The sequence below is a fragment of the Odontesthes bonariensis genome, chromosome 14 (genome assembly GCF_027942865.1).
Source record: "Odontesthes bonariensis isolate fOdoBon6 chromosome 14, fOdoBon6.hap1, whole genome shotgun sequence".
Classification (NCBI taxonomy): domain Eukaryota; kingdom Metazoa; phylum Chordata; class Actinopteri; order Atheriniformes; family Atherinopsidae; genus Odontesthes; species Odontesthes bonariensis.
The window spans coordinates 9,591,864-9,607,473 of NC_134519.1; the positions used below are offsets into that span (position 1 = coordinate 9,591,864).

The following is a 15,610-nucleotide window of genomic DNA, read 5'->3' on the forward strand; positions in this document are numbered from 1 at the left end:
GCAAAATCAGCAAAATACCGCTGATTTATGCGGGGGTCAATATTTTTCAAAAAAGCCGCATATTCACCGCAATAATCACATTTTCCACGCAAAATGTGCGAAATATGCAGGACTTCGCTTGATTTCACAATCTCCGCACTTTTCTGCATAAAGTTGGGGAGAGAAAAAAATGTCGAAAATTAACGAGAGACAAAATGAAAAAAGCTAATCGATCTCACCTACCGACGCACATTACTGCCAAAGACCGGGCAAACCAGTACCCCGATGTCTAGCACGAAAGCGGGGGGAAACTATTCTGCACCCCGTGCAACTGTGTGTTGGAGCATGAAAGAAAATCGTCGGTGACGTGCCACTTTACCAGCGCGAAACATTTGAAAATGCTTTCTGCAGCTGCGGAAAGGAAAGCCAAAGCCAGACAGCTGACGTTCACCGAGGCATCAACCTCCAAAACCCTTGCGAGGGCTACCAGAAACGAGGTGAGTAGCGTTCAAGCTTGAAATTGGCCAAATAAAGAATAAATGAAACAGAATGAGACCGAGAAGTGTGTGTGTGTGTGTGTGTGTGTGTGTGTGTGTGTGTGTGTGTGTGTGTGCGCGCGCGTGTGTATGTATTGTGAAACTGCTTTTGTTAAAATAAAATAAAAACCTTCTGTGAAGTAACTTGGTTCCAGTATGTTCGTTTATCATAGGAGGTCTTTAAAATGACTCTTTTTCATTCAGTAGCAGCATATTTTGCAACTTTGCATAATTCACAACTTTTTGCATAATTCGCAAGTTCCGCAACTTCTCGCAATTTCACGGCATAAAATCATTACAAAACCTGCATATTCAATCGCAAAATCCAGGATTTTAGCCCGCGTTTTTCTGGAGGGTCTAAGAAAAGGAGGAACTTTACAAAATCAGAGGACCTTAATGGAAGCTTATTAAGGAGGAGAAAGAGGACCAGATTTAACATGAACTCTAAAACAAAAACAGAACCTACCAAACCTAAAAACCCACATAGTTTTTAACTGACTCTTAGTCTGCTTATTAGAGCTTTGACACCTGTTTAAGCAGCACTTTGAGCTCAGGACCTCCATACTAATGGGTTCATGTTGATTGATGCAGCATCTCCATGAAAAGCCTTCGGTTGATCGATTACATCTTAATCAAATAACTCCAGTCCTGAAGAATTAAGAGAATAAAAGAAGTCCTTGCTGCTGTTTGAGTGCACTTGATGTTCGTGTATACAAGTCAAACCAAGAGCTGAAATCTCCGGGCATGCTCACTGCGGAGTGTTTAAACCGAAGCAGCCGATGTGGAAGTAGATAAAACAAAAACAACACCTTGCACAGTGTGAAAGAGGCTGATATTTGGTAAGAGAGTCTCCTGAAGTGTCGGTCTGGCCCTGAACTGTCATTACCAACCCGGCCGCAGCTCTGATCTGCCTGCTGAGCTGCAGGCAAAGGCCGCCCACTGCAGAAGCAGGACAGTTACGCTCATAATGAATGATGCCGAGAGGGAAAATCTGAATTCAAACAAAGCCAGGAGTGAAAATCAGACAAAGGACACGACGATAAGTTTGGATATTCTGAATGATAATGAGACTGAATTACAGATAAAAGTGCAAACTGAACCACAGTTCAGAGCTGTCTGATCTCACATCTCACTTTTCTGATTGTTGCAAAGGCTAAGTTGCTAAGTTAACGCGTTCAGGAGAGAATAATCCAGTCTGAGTGTTTTTATCTAACTGCAGAAAGTTGAGCTCTCTGCAGAGAAACAGCGGCTTCATAACACCGATGACCTTATTTTAACTCCATTAGAACTCAGAGGTATGGGTTGAATAGCCAAGTAATGATATCAATCAGCGACTGGTGGAGAGAAGCATGAATGGTCTTTGAAATTAGAGAAGTGCTCTCAATATGCTGCATTTCCCTTCCTATCACCTCCTGCCGTTACCCCCTCGGTGCAGCTCTTTGTCCTTATTTCTATTCTACCTCTTGCCCGAACCCTCCCCTTCTCTTTTCGCTTAAGAAAAAAGAAACTGCATTTTATTCTTTCAGCTAAAGTTTTCACACATTTCATGGAACACTTGCTCCCAACAGGAAGCGATTCCCCACTGAGAACCGCCTCAGCCCACTAAACTTCTGTGAGCCTGTGTGCACTGTAGCTTCAAACTGTAACAGGTAATTATATTTCAAACTTTTTCTGTGGGACTAACACAGAGGCGTATATTTTACACTGCAGGAACCAGCCATCGTAAATGGGGCTGCACCATGATCTTTGACTGTGAAACCGCATACTCATCGATCAGACAGTATGCAGAGCGTTTACCCACAATGCATTTCGCTCCTGCCCGAGCTGAAATCAGCCGGCCTGAAGCTGATTTCCCTTAAGCTCAACATTTGAAACATTTTCAGGTGAGAAAGTAGTCGTTTAGATCCCCAACGTGTTGAAAACCTGACAAAATACCGGCTATTTACAATTTTGTTCCGAAGAATTCGCTGCTACTAAAGCTAGCCGCAGTGAGCAACGCACTTCTGGTTACTTTCACAAAATAAAATACCCGTTGCCTTTTATCATAGGGAAAGCCATTACGATACAATTGGTGCTTTTGTTTTGAAAACAGGAAGTGAACCTACCCTCGTTGTAGCTAGCTTGAAACTGCCGTTTTGACAGGAAATGACGATCGGTGACGTCACGTTACGTTGCATCTTGAGTAGTTTGAGTACGAGTAGTAACCTCATGATGCATACCCAACATTTAGGCGAATCTAGTATGCATCCGGGAACTTCTCGCTTACTCAAACTCGCATACTAACTCAAAAAGTTAGTATGAGTAGTAGGAGAAGTAGGAGAAGTATGCGGTTTCAAACACAGCCTTAAGTCTGCCACTCTGACTTCTTTGGTGGTTTAAAATATGCAGCACAAGCTAATACAATTTTCTAAAGACAGTTTAGTAACGACGTGCATTTGTAGAGGATACGTAGCTTAAAATAAACTGCACATTAATTGATATTAGCGGACAAGGTCAAGTATCTCAACACCACAAACATTTATCTGTATGATTTACATCCGGCCACAGTAACGCCGCTTAAAGGAACTTTAGCTCTGTTAGCATAAAATTCATGTTAAGAGGGAAGTGGGTCATCAATTACTTACTTATAACCTGAGATGTCACTTCCTTTTTCAGAACGTGAAGAAAAATCAATAAAATCTGCTTCCTAACAGATCTTAAAATGAAGTAAATATGACCTCAGATGAGCAGCAACATGACACTTTGCACTGTGTCATTATTTAACAGAAACTAAGACAACATGCAGAAGCAGAGTGAAAAATTAAGTCCTCCTTCTATTGGAATTAATGATAAGTGATGTTCCTGATCAAATACACTCAAATTAACTAATCTAAGCGTGAGCACCTCTTTGAAAGGAAAGACATCAGCAATGACCTTAGAGAAGCAACTGATGCCGCCCATCAATCTGGGAAGGGTTATAAGGCCATTTCCAACCAACCTGGAGTCCATCATTCTACAGTCATCCCAGGAGTGGACGTCCCAGCAAGGTCACCCCAAGGTCAGAAACCCAAGAGCTACATCTCAGACTCTGCGGGCCTCAGTTAGCATGTTAAAGGTTAAAGTTCATGACAGCACAGTTAGAAACAGACTGAACAGGTATGGCTTGTGTGGAAGGGCTGCAGGAGAAAGCCTCTTCTCAGCACATCTGGAAGAACGCTCTTTGTTTAATTCAATAGTTGAACAAAGTACATAGAAACTTGGGTTTAGGCCATTTAACTACAGGTGCTGATATGTTTATATTTTTTCTAACAACTCATTATTGTACAGGTGGGTTGATTACGTGGAGCATTTTCTGTGGACCCTAAATGAATTGAAAGTTTGCTGGTTAGAAATGGACTCCTGCTTCTGTGGTGTAGTGGAAAATGTCCAGGATACTGTCCACATTATGTAATAATCCCCTCAGTACACATGTGTCCATCAGACAAACAGCAGCTCTCAGTGAGGGATGATAACTTATTGAGTCTGTTTCAATCAGCTGCAGCTAAAGAGTAAAAGTTCGATTTGTGCTGTTCAGAAAACGCCCTGAAAGCAGATTAAAACGATCCACAGCGCAGGATGTTTTCTTCTAATCCACAGTCACAGCAACACGCGGCACTTTTAAATCCCAAGCGTCCCCAGAGACTTTAAATCCAGTCAGAGTTTTAACAGCTGAGCTCACTGCTCATCCTGCGCACACAGGGGAATTTGGAGTTTGGCCAAGGACACCCGTCCACCTCAACGAGCTCCGGTCACCCTGGAAATCCTGTGCTCAGAAATTCAAATCAAACCTTCTTTACAAAGTTTTGCTTTCCGTCAGAGTTCACGAGTCCTCGGAGAGTCTCCCAAAGTCACAGCAAGTCTGTCTGGAGCTTTTCTCTTCATAAGCAGATGCCTCATTAGACGCTGATGGGTTTCCTTCATCATTATCAGGTTAATAAGTAGCTGTGACAGCACCTTGCACAGTGTTATAGTGGAAGGAGATGCAGTTCGTAGAAGTTTAGATTGTTTTAAAGTATTAAGAATGTGAACGACAGTCTTCCTTTTCCACATGAAAGTGAAGTCTGAGACTGTTCATGTGTGAAAGTTCTTCCTCTGCTGAGGAATAATTATGAATCCTATCTGTAAGTGGCTTAAAGTCACCAAAGCGAGCAAACAGGAAGGAAAGGAAGTCCCTCAGTGGGCAGGATTTTCCTTCAGAGCCTATGATTAAAGCAGGTTGGATTAAAGATGGCTGAGAGGATGTTTCAGTCCAGACTTTGTTTTGCTCATAAAGGTCGTTTCCAAATGAAATAAAATCACAGTATTTAATTGTTTGCTAAAGTTTTGGGGGGTAAAATCTACTGAAACACGATATTCATTTAAAAATACTTCAATTAAATACTGAAACGTGTACATTTATTTTTCACCTTTTCTTTCAAGAATCGTGAGGCAACAAACAGATGTCAGCATATATAAAAATACTTCTCATTTTGTGTATAATAATATATACTTTCTAATGTACTTACTGTCAGCTAGGTTGGAGTGGGAGGCGTGGAAAGGATGCGGACTTTAAAAAAAACAAGACTTGATTTATTATTTCAAAGCATCCATCCATAATCGGGCATGCTCACCAAGGTTAACATAAAGCGCGGCTGACAAAAACTATGAAAACAAAACATGACTAAGACCAAACTAAACAAAACAAAACAAAGAAAATGACTTGGAATAACTTGATAGCAACTTAACTTGGCTGTGATCGTGGTGAATGGTGTAAGGATCTCACAAAGACTGTGAAAAACCAGAGAGACTCAGGCCCCGTTTACACAATAGGAAGACGCAGATATTTTCCTGCGGTTTGGCTTCTCATTTACACCAAAACCCCATTTTAATCACAGAAAACGATTATTTCTAAAACCTCCGGCCAAAGTGGAGATTTCTGATAACGCCGGTTATGTGTTGCCGTGTCAACTGGGAGAAACGGCGTTTTAGGTTCTTAAACGTCACATTATGTGCCAGAAAATGCTTAACATCATGCGAGCGCCTTATGTTTACAGTTTGTTTGGCTACTGATCAGGATTATCAAGGGATTCTATAACCGGTTGATCTGGTTTGACCCATATTGAATAAACACAGACACACGTCTTCATTTTTCAGACATTTTACTTCTGAAGAGATCTGACACTTGACAGACACAAAATCAAATTGCGTGTTTGTCATTAATCCAGAAAAAGTCGCTCGTGTTACTTCTTGATGTCGATTCTGAGGGTTTTGATTGGCTTGCATGGCTTTATTCCTTTCCCTACACTGCATAGTGTGGCATAGTTATTATGGCGCTTGACGGCGTATTTATGCGGGTTGATGTAAATGACAAGTTTTTTGAAAGCGATGTTGTGTGCACGATGTTATTATTGAAAACAGAGCGGGGGAAATATTCGTTTCTCTAAATACCCGGCTATGTGTAAATGTGGCCTTACTACTGAGGGAACTGGTGAGTGACTGGATGCAGCTGAGAAAATCGACAGGTGAAGTGAATGAACTAATGACCTGAACATGGGGAAACTGAAACTGTTGGGAAAACAATGGCAAAACTAAAACATGGCAAAACTTAAGAACCAAATATGAACTTAAAAAGTAAGACATGACAAAAACATGATAAAAATATGGAAGCCTGTTTCCGCCACTTAATAAAAAAAATTTCAGAATTTAAATCTCATAATTTCGATTTAGTATCTCATAATTTTGACTTAGTATATCATTTACAAACCCTTTGAAAGGAATCACGAGAATAAATTGATCAATAACACATGAAACTGTTCTTGTTTGAGCATTTGATCTGTTTCTTTTCCTAAAGGCTGTAGCACGCAGTGACTATCCCTTTAAGGGGGGGAACCATGGGCACCACAATCTCAAAATGGGGAAAGATAAATCAGAGCTTTCATCCTGCACAAGGCTGGATTTGAACCTGATTTATAGCATGCAGACTCTTAATGATGGACTGGCTGTGGTGTGGACAGGCTCTGTGGCGCAATGGACAGCGCATTGGACTTCTAGTTAAGTAAGTTGTAATTCAAAGGTTGTGGGTTCGAGTCCCACCAGAGTCGTTGTTTATGTTTGGTGGATTAAATCTTGATTAACCACATAAGCTTATGTTTGAATATTGGTAACTCAGATGGTTCTGATTAAGCAGAACATTCACCAAATAAAAAAATCCTTCCACTTATCAAGCAAAACTGAAGCACTGTTATCCAAATATCCAGAGACAAAAGTTCATGAGGAAAGTGTAAAACTTTATTTTTTAAACCCCAGCCAACTAGCCGGTCTACCTTCATCAACGCCAAAACGAGGCTGGAACTCTGCTCACAGGACGCAGCAGGGGGTAAGAAAATGTTCATAAATGATGTTGCTGATATGGGATGTCATACAGCTTCATGTCAAAAGAGGCGAACTATCCCTTTAAGGGCCTCCTACATTTGTTTGTTTTATTTAGGCCTCACATTCTCAGTGGAGGTAAAAAAAAATATAACAAGATCACTCGATTCGAAACGTGTCGTACGTTTAGTTTCAAAGACGAGTAATACGTGATATTAAGCTGAGAGCTGTTCACACATGGAAAATTCAATCTAAATGCTTACTATTTCAGCCTCCGCAGGTTGCAAATTACACCGCTTTTATTCACCGGGGAGGTAATAAAGATAATAATCCTGTCAGTGACACAGATAACACGGTGCATTCACTGCACTTTGCCTACAAAGTGAGCGTCTCTCTTCACGGCGGCACGACTCACTGCAAGGTCCCAGTGTCAGTCAGAATGAGAATGGCCTCCATAGATGGTCAAACATACAGAGTATAAAGAATAGCCCAACTGATAGTGAATCCATGTCTGCAGGGAAAACTATCAGAAAAGTTTGTGTAGTGACTATTTGTCTATGAAAATAATAGAAAAAACTTTTGACTTAAAGGTTACCAAACTAAAATTCAACATAACTCAAATAGTCCCTTGACGCACTGTTTGGGTTTCTGGTTTATGCAGTAAAAAAGATCCAAAAACGTCAAAAATATAGTTCATCGTGGATTTATTCCGAGTTTGCAGGCAAAACCAAACATGGCGAGTTTCACAGGATCCCTTCCTGCCTCTCCTGCTCTGATTCCAGCACTTTCTGCCTGATGGCCTCACCTGTTCACCCACTGGTTGACTGACTGAGAACTGGTAAAAAAAAAACATGTGACCACCCAAGTGCGTCCAGAGCTCCCTAAAACCCAAGTATTTATGTGTGAAACGCCCATTTCCCAAACAAAAAATTAATTTAACTAATTACAAACCAATTTATCCTAAACAAAAATACTAATTATCAACCAAAAACTAAGCAAATATTATAAAATAAATCTAAAAATAGTGAAATAGCTCCCACAGTTTGTGATGTGGCCACAAACAGCAGAGAAACAGAAGTCCTGCAGCTCCTCTGTCAGTGCGTTTGTCTCCACTGGGACCATCCAAACTCGGAGCCTTTTCACTCCTGCAGATAAGAACGTCGAGCATGTACGTCTGAGGATAACTGGAGTGTTGATATCTGCCTCTGTCGTCTCTTCGCACGCTGAGTCGTCCCGTTGCTTCAGAGACAAAGACGACCGACAGCTGCTGCTGGAGGAAAACAACTCCTGGCTGCCTGGTTGAGCCAAACGCTGTCAATCTGACGGCGTCCTGATAGAATCCAGAGGGGACCGGACTCTTCCAAACCTTTATCAGCAGCAAGCAGCAGCACAATTACACCACAAACTACAATAGGAACCGTTACTGGAAACAGCTTTTTGGAAATTTACATAACTCTGAGTGAAAGCCTGTCTGTCTGCCTGCTTTTAGGTCCTTTCTGCAGCAGCATCCCAGCATCACTCTCAGCTCTTCTGGGAAACCTGTGAACTTAAATTACACGAATTAAAAAGGATTTCCTCACTTTCATTCGTGCTGTTGGGATTTCCAGAAGTGTGTTGCTCTCTGGCAGGTTTCAGTTAAACAAAAGCCCCTTTCACACTGCTGAATAACCCACATTTAATTCGCGAATTTAGCGTGTCCGCTGTTGCGTTCACACTGCCGACCCGGGCTGCCGCGTCAACTCGACTCGCCTTTCGACCCGCGTCGGACCCTAGTCTTTTTGCCGAGCCGAGTTTGATGTGAACACAATCGACGCGGGTCGGACGTGGGCGTGACGTGAGGAGTTTAAAAGACAGAATGGACAGCTGATTCAGAACAACAGCGACAGGTGAGGACAAGTTTTACTCTGTTTTAGCCTACATCAAGTTGGAGACATTTTTTAATATGGCCAACTGGTGAGACAAGGAGGTCCGCGAGCTCCTCAGCCCCCAAGCAGAGGACGTTATTTACCGCCACATGTCGGGGACGGTGAAAGATGGACCTCTGCTGGAAGGGCTGGCGAGAAAGATGGGAGAGCGCGGTTTCCCACGCAGCAAGACGCACCGTAAAGTAACATCTCCATGAACTGCATTGCAAAAATGAGTTCTCAAGGTGTCCCGCCATCGTTTGTTTGAAAAATTTGATGCAGACAGGTGTATTTCACCCTACCTCCGACGCATGGCTTGTGCCTACGTCACTGTACACAGGCGACACGGGTCACCAACACGCCAAGCGTTCACATTGCTCGACGCGGGTCGAAGGTGCAATTTGGACCCGCTAAGATAGCGGGTCGCAGTGTGAAAGGGGCTAGAGATTAGTAATGGGAACATGGAGAAAACGCAGGCTTTAACTTCCAAAGCAGCTCAGCACACACACACCTCCTGCATCTTCACAGGGAGTACGGCCAGTTTGAGCTCATCTCTGCTGCCTACATTGTTCCTGTGAACATGTACAGGAAAGGTAAAATGCTGCACTATAATTGTGTAAATCATTCATCACATGTTTTAGGTTGCAGCAGAACTTACAGAGTTCAAATTCAAATTCAAGTTGACTTTATTAGTGCCCGTAGGTAGATTTGTTCTGCAGAAAATAGGAGAAGGCATCTCACACGCCTTATTAACAGACATTAATCTGACGGAAGACAGATCCAGAGGAGGACAGATCCAGAGGAAGACAGATCCAGAGGAGGACAGATCCAGAGGAAGACAGATCAAGAGGAGGACAAATCCAGAGGAAGACAGATCCAGAGGAAGACAGATCCAGAGGAAGACAGATCCAGAAGACAGATCCAGAGGAAGACAGATCCAGAGGAGGACAGATCCAGAGGACAGATCCAGAGGAGGACAGATCCAGAGGAGGACAGATCCAGAGGAAGACAGATCAAGAGGAGGACAAATCCAGAGGAAGACAGATCCAGAGGAAGACAGATCCAGAGGAAGACAGATCCAGAAGACAGATCCAGAGGAAGACAGATCCAGAGGAAGACAGATCCAGAGGAAGACAGATCCAGAGGACAGATCCAGAAGACAGATCCAGAGGACAGATCCAGAGGAGGACAGATCCAGAGGACAGATCCAGAGGACAGATCCAGAAGACAGATCCAGAGGAAGACAGATCCAGAGGACAGATCCAGAGGAGGACAGATCCAGAGGAGGACAGATCCAGAGGAAGACAGATCCGGAGGAGGACAGATCCAGAGGAAGACAGATCCAGAGGAGGGCAAATCCAGAGGAAGACAGATCCAGAAGAGGACAGATCCAGAGGAAGACAGATCCAGAGGAGGACAGATCCAGAGGACAGATCCAGAGGAAGACAGATCCAGAGGAAGACAGATCCAGAGGAGGACAGATCCAGAGGAGGACAGATCCAGAGGAGAGATCCAGAGGAGGACAGATCCAGAGGAAGATAGATCCAGAGGATAGATCCAGAGGACAGATCCAGAGGAGGACAGATCCAGAATGCTCACTGAACCTGATAAAAGTAAATATTGCCCACAAGGCAAGGAACCACAAATAAAGGTTGAAACCAGGGTCAGGGTGTCTTACGGAAGCCCTAAACGGCCATAGGTACATACATTTTATTCCATCCGTTTTCCCGTGATAACGAGATAATTAATTGGAGATCTCGAGAAAACAATGATCGTTTTCTCGAGCTAACGAGTTAATTTACCAATCGTTTTCGAAGCCACTTTTTCTCCCCAGTCCGCCCCTGTTTATATGTATTTCTGGCAAAGGTTTTTACCCCCCTTTCATTGAATAAAGTCGCCTATGAATCAAACATGGAATGTGGCGCGTTTGTGAAAATGCACAAAGCAAATCCCGCTGGTGTGACAAGAATTTCGTTTTCTCGAGATAACGAGTTATTTATCTCGTTTTCTCAAGAAAACGATAACGGCACTTCTCGTGCATCATTCGGTAACCATGGAGACGACCTGGCCCCCTCAGCTGGTCACTGATGAAGTCGACTATATCAGCAGGATCACTGAGGTGTAAAACGCCTGTTGAGCTGCAGTCGAGCCGGCCGTCTCCGGCTACTTTATTCTTATAATTATGAGATAGTATCTCATAATTTTGACTTAGTATCTCATAACTGAGACTTAGGCTGTGTTCGAAACCGCCTACTTCTCCTACTATTCCTACTAGTCCTACTTTTTTAAGTTCCCGGATGTACACTAGATGCATACTAGATTCGCCGAAATGTTGAGTATTCATCATGAGGTTACTTGTCACACTCAAACTACCCAAGATGCAACGTAACGTGACGTTGCCCATCGCCATTTGAACGGTCAAATTCCGTTAACGGGACGAGAGCAGTCAAAACGGCATAACCGGAAGTGCGTTGCTCACTGCGGCTAGCTTTAGCAGCGCCGAATTCGTGGGAACAAAATTGTAAATAGCCGGATTTTGTCAGATTTTCAACACCTTGGGGGTCTAAATGACTACTTTCTCGCCTGAAAATGTTTCAAATGTTGCTAAAGTTATATATTTACAGAGTTTATAGCTTAAGCGAAATCAGCTTTTCAGGCTGGCTGATTTCGGCTCGGGCAGGAGTGAAGTGCACTGTGTGTAAACGCTCTGCATGCTGTCTGATAGATCAGTATGCCGTTTTCAAGTACGTAGTATGTAGTAGGCGGTTTCGAACACAGCCTTAGTATCTCATAATTTCGATTTAGTATATCATTATTTTGACTTAGTATCTCATAATTTTGACTTAGTATCTCATAATTTTGATTTAGTATCTCATAATTGAGACTTGGTATCTCATAATTGAGACTTAGTATCTCATAATTGAGACTTAGTATCTCGTAATTTTGACTTAGTATCTCATAATTTTGACTTAGTATCTCATAATTGAGACTTAGTATCTCATAATTTTGATTTAGTATCTGATAATTTTGACTTAGTATCTCATAATTTTGATTTAGTATCTGATAATTTTGACTTAGTATCTCATAATTTTGATTTAGTATCTGATAATTTTGACTTAGTATCTCATAATTTCGATTTAGTATCTCATAATTTTGACTTAGTATCTCATAATTGAGACTTAGTATCTCATAATTTTGATTTAGTATCTGATAATTTTGACTTAGTATCTCATAATTTTGATTTAGTATCTGATAATTTTGACTTAGTATCTCATAATTTTGATTTAGTATCTGATAATTTTGACTTAGTATCTCATAATTTTGATTTAGTATCTGATAATTTTGACTTAGTATCTCATAATTTCGATTTAGTATCTCATAATTGTGACTTAGTATCTCATAATTGAGACTTAGTATCTCATAATTGAGACTTAGTATCTCATAATTTCGATTTAGTATCTCATAATTGTGACTTAGTATCTCATAATTGAGACTTAGTATCTCATAATTGAGACTTAGTATCTGATAATTTTGACTTAGTATCTCATAATTGAGACTTAGTATCTCATAATTTCGATTTAGTATCTCATAATTGTGACTTAGTATCTCATAATTGAGACTTAGTATCTGATAATTTTGACTTAGTATCTCATAATTTTGACTTAGTATCTCATAATTTTGACTTAGTATCTCATAATTGAGACTTAGTATCTCATAATTTTGACTTAGTATCTCATAATTTTGATTTAGTATCTGATAATTTTGACTTAGTATCTCATAATTTTGATTTAGTATCTGATAATTTTTATTTAGTATCTGATAATTTTGACCTAGTATCTCATAATTGAGACTTAGTATCTCATAATTGAGACTTAGTATCTCATAATTTTGACTTAGTATCTCATAATTGAGACTTAGTATCTCATAATTTTGACTTAGTATCTGATAATTTTGACTTAGTATCTCATAATTGAGACTTAGTATCTCATAATTGAGACTTAGTATCTCATAATTTTGACTTAGTATCTCATAATTTTGATTTAGTATCTGATAATTTTGACTTAGTATCTCATAATTTCGACTTAGTATCTCATAACTGAGACTTAGTATCTCATAATTTCGATTTAGTATATGATAATTTTGACTTAGTATCTCATAATTTTGACTTAGTATATCATAATTTTGACTTAGTATCTCATAATTTCGATTTAGTATCTCATAATTTCGACTTAGTATCTCATAATTGAGACTTAGTATCTCATAATTTCGATTTAGTATCTCATAATTTCGACTTAGTATCTCATAATTGAGACTTAGTATCTCATAATTTCGATTTAGTATCTCATAATTGTGACTTAGTATCTCATAATTGAGACTTAGTATCTGATAATTTTGACTTAGTATCTCATAATTTTGACTTAGTATCTCATAATTTTGACTTAGTATCTCATAATTGAGACTTAGTATCTCATAATTTTGACTTAGTATCTCATAATTTTGATTTAGTATCTGATAATTTTGACTTAGTATCTCATAATTTTGATTTAGTATCTGATAATTTTTATTTAGTATCTGATAATTTTGACCTAGTATCTCATAATTGAGACTTAGTATCTCATAATTGAGACTTAGTATCTCATAATTTTGACTTAGTATCTCATAATTGAGACTTAGTATCTCATAATTTTGACTTAGTATCTGATAATTTTGACTTAGTATCTCATAATTGAGACTTAGTATCTCATAATTGAGACTTAGTATCTCATAATTTTGACTTAGTATCTCATAATTTTGATTTAGTATCTGATAATTTTGACTTAGTATCTCATAATTTCGACTTAGTATCTCATAACTGAGACTTAGTATCTCATAATTTCGATTTAGTATATGATAATTTTGACTTAGTATCTCATAATTTTGACTTAGTATATCATAATTTTGACTTAGTATCTCATAATTTCGATTTAGTATCTCATAATTTCGACTTAGTATCTCATAATTGAGACTTAGTATCTCATAATTTCGATTTAGTATCTCATAATTTCGACTTAGTATCTCATAATTGAGACTTAGTATCTCATAATTTTGACTTAGTATCTCATAATTTTGATTTAGTATCTGATAATTTTGACTTAGTATCTCATAATTTTGATTTAGTATCTCATAATTTTGACTTAGTATCTCATAATTTTGATTTAGTATCTGATAATTTTGACTTAGTATCTCATAATTTCGATTTCGTATCTCATAATTGAGACTTAGTATCTCATAATTTTGACTTAGTATCTCATAATTTTGATTTAGTATCTGATCATTTTGACTTAGTATCTCATAATTTTGATTTAGTATCTGATAATTTTGATTTAGTATCTGATCATTTTGACTTAGTATCTCATAATTGAGACTTAGTATCTCATAATTTTGATTTAGTATCTCATAATTTTGACTTAGTATCTGATAATTTTGATTTAGTATCTGATAATTTTGACTTAGTATCTCATAATTGAGACTTAGTCTCATAATTATGATATAGTATTTCTAAATGTATTTTTATTAAGTGGCGGAAACGGGCTTCCATACAAGTCAATGTGTTGAGGTTAAAGAGAGAAAAGAAGGCAGCTTTTATGCAAACGAGTCCAGAAATCAAAGCGTGAGATGGGTTTCTGTTGGAACTTGTCGAAGGTAATCATGCAAGACAACAGACACGGTGGACAAACTTAACAGAGCATTAGCCTGATTAACATAGACTTTCAAATCTCTTCGAGATTCTGGTCTGACCAAGACCATAACGAATACGATTCGAAATGGCCTGGTCAACCCGCCTCCCTCGGGTTGCTACTGGTTGTGGCCAGAAAAGGCTGTGCCTAAGCTTAAGCCAATCACACCACTCTTTCCTCTGACGTATAATTTAGCTACCAGCGGGGCTAACTGGTAGATTAAACTCTTACCAAAGCCAGTAGGGAGCAAGGCGAAAACGTCTTTCCTGTCAAGAAATGATTCAAGGGCTGTTCTTTGCTCGATTTTTAACGAGAATCTCCCGTCGAACACTTTCATTACAGCATCTACAGCAGTGTCAAAAGCTTGACGCTGCTCCATGTTGATATTGAATGAAGCGCTTCCGTGTACAATCCATGGGTTGAGTGGCAGTTCAACCACGTCACTACCTTGAACACGCCTCTACCCTGAACACGCCTCTACCCTGAACACGCCTCTACCCTGGGCCGTTGGCGCTGCTCAAAGTTGATTGCTTCCCGACAAAGTGGGTGGAGTTCCCATTTTTTCGGGAACTCGAATCCACCTGAATGAGCAGTTTGCCTGAGTAAGTGTAGCAGAGCATGCAAAATCACAACGTTTGTCCGACAGTCTCCCGGTGGAGCGGGAAGCTCACCGATCCAACCCGAGCATGCTATGTTAGCAGATGCTGCGCCGTGCGCAGGAATAAAAACTAAATGGAGGTTTCAGCTGCTGCCCTGGGGTGTTAAGAAACAAAAAAAAGCAAGAGAACTTGATCTGTTTAGTGTTTCTTTATGCACACAGAGTGAAGAACTCTGAGCGAGGACAAATCCCTGGGCTGATTCTTGACACTTTATGCTAATCTGCCACTATTTTCCTCCATTCGTCCTTCATGAAGACAGGTGCGCCCTCAGGCGTTTGGGAGAAAGGTTCTGGATTAATGCCTGATGCACACAAAACAAACACACATATAAGCGTTGATCTCACTCTTTTCTGCACTGATCTGTGTCGGCCCACCAGCCAGCAGACATTCGTAACATTTGTCAAACCGAAAAACAACACGACAGTTTCTCCAGGAAATAGTCGGGTTCA

General features: G+C 40.0%; 1 non-coding gene across 1 annotated transcript; it reads left to right on the plus strand.

Annotated features, from left to right (window-relative positions):
* Window positions 1–6,525: 6,525 nt before the first annotated feature.
* trnar-ucu (transfer RNA arginine (anticodon UCU)) lies at window positions 6,526–6,613 on the plus strand. The gene is given in 2 exon segments: window positions 6,526–6,562; window positions 6,578–6,613. It is a non-coding gene; the product is annotated as a tRNA-Arg (tRNA).
* The last annotated feature ends 8,997 nt before the right edge of the window (window positions 6,614–15,610 follow it).